The 2,219-nt window shown below is 38.4% G+C and overlaps 1 pseudogene; it reads left to right on the top strand.

The window, feature by feature from the left end:
* The first annotated feature begins 334 nt into the window (after positions 1 to 334).
* On the top strand, positions 335 to 431 carry LOC130025952 (uncharacterized; annotated as a pseudogene).
* Positions 432 to 2,219: the final 1,788 nt, after the last annotated feature.

Raw genomic sequence — 2,219 nt, 5'->3', positions numbered from 1 at the left:
TTTTCTGGAGATGTACACGGGACCGAGGTGAGAACAGCAAAAGGCTCTATTTTAATGGTCTTAATGAAGGTTTCAGGGAAGGGCATTAAACAAGACTGATTCACCATCTTCCAAAAGAAATAATTTGCACAGCTGACGCCCTGGGTATGGTAAAAGAATATGGTAAAAACCATACTTTTTCTTCTGGGACATTAAGGTTCTAAATCTATAGCTTCAAGCTGCTTTGAAATACCTACCTTGATTAGGAATCACCGTCTGCCATAGGAGAGAGTAAGGACAACACTCAAAGAAATCAGAAGAGAAAAATAGGGAAAAAAAACAACTCTTATACTCAGTTTGGCAACACATGTACTAAAATTGAAATGATACAGAGATTAGCATGGTCCTTGAACAGAGATGACATGCAAACTTGTAAAGTGTTCCACATTTTTGTTGCAAGAAGAATTAACAGGGCTACATTAATCTAAGACAAGCCCCACAAGTACTCCAAATTTCGACATAAAGTTAGCACAAATCCCCATCACAATGATCTCTCTCAATGTCAATAGACTAAATGCAGCAATTCAAAGGCAGAGGATGGCAGGATGAATTAGAAAACTGAACCCAACATTCTGCTGCCTGCAAGAAACACATCTGAATAATCAAAGAAAACATGGGCTCAAATTCAAAGGCTGGGAAACAATTCTTCGAGAAAAGAACACCTCCAAATATCTGGAGTGGCCATACTAGTATCAGACCACATGGCCTTCAGGCTAGAGGTTATAAGAGACAGTGTAGGTCATTTCTTAATGATCATGGTATCTGTACATCAGAAAAAACTCACCCTCCTCAATGTATATGCTCCTAATGACAGACCAGCAAAATATGTAAAAACAAGTTCTAACAGACTTAAAGAAAACCATTGATAGCAACACAATACTAGATGGAGATTTGAAAGTACTTTCTCACTTCTCAATATATTAAACAGACAAAAACTCAGCAAGAAAATATTTTATTTGAGGGAAGTAGTGAACAACCATTGGCTTAGAATAGAAATCAAAGAGGAAATAAAAAGATTCCAGAAACAAATGAGAATGAGGAGCTACCAGAACTTGCGGGACACAGCAAAAGCAGTGTTAAGAGGAACGTTTTTAGCTCTGCGAAATTCATCAGGAAGAAAGAAAGGGCCTACAAAAATAACTTACAGTTCAAGATTTTGGAAAATGGCCAATTAAAGGAGTCCAAGCTAGGCAGGAGGAAGGAAATAATAAACCCTGGAGCAAAAATCAATGAGCTAGAATCACAAAATACAATCCAGAAGACCAACAAAAAGCAAGACATGGTTCTTTGAGAAAATAAATAAGATCAATAAACCATAAGCAAGACTCACAAATAAACAAAGAGAACGAATCCTAATAAACGAATCAGAAATGCAAAGGGGGACATCATAATAGAAACTACAGAAATCCAGAGGATCATCAGTGATTATTTTGAGAATCTTTACAGCAGGAAATGAGAGAATCTTGAATAAATGGATAAATTACTGGATTCCAATTACCTCCCAAGGCTGAACCAAGAAGATTTCGAATATGATAGCACAGCGGTAGGGTGTTTGCCTTGCACGCAGCCAACATGACCGACCCGAATTCAATTCCTCCGCCCCTCTCAGAGAGCCCGGCAAGCTACTGAGAGAGTATCTCTCCCGCAGGGCAGAGCCTGGCAAGCTCCCCGTGACGTATTTGATATGCCAAACACAGTAACAAAAAAGTCTCCAATGGAGACGTTACTGGGCCCGCTCGAGCAAATCGATGAACAAAGGGAGGGCCTTTACCTTTTACCTTTATCACTACCAAGCAAATTGAAATGATAATAAAAAGCATCCCCTAAAACAGGAGCCCAGGCCCAAATGCATTCACTAATGAAATATTTCAAACCTTTAAAGAGGACCTGATGCCAACATTTTTTAAGATTCTCCAGGAAGTTGAAGAAACAAAAATACTACCAAACAGTTTCTATGAGGCAAAGTTCATCCTGATACTCAGATCAGACAGAGAAACCACAAAAAAAAGATAATTACAGATATTTCCTTGATAAATACAGATGCAAAGATCCTTAAGAAAATAACAGCAAAGAAAATCCAGAAACTCAACAAATGATCACACACTAAGACCAAGTAGGTTTATCTTGGGATGCAAGGATGGCTTAACATTCTCAAGTCAATCAACAGAAAACACCATCTC

This window comes from Sorex fumeus, unplaced genomic scaffold, assembly GCF_029834395.1.
Source record: "Sorex fumeus unplaced genomic scaffold, SorFum_2.1 ptg000032l, whole genome shotgun sequence".
In the NCBI taxonomy this organism is placed as follows: Eukaryota; Metazoa; Chordata; class Mammalia; order Eulipotyphla; family Soricidae; genus Sorex; species Sorex fumeus.
The sequence above is the reverse complement of the archived record's forward strand: the minus strand, read 5'-3'. Positions and strand labels throughout refer to the sequence as shown.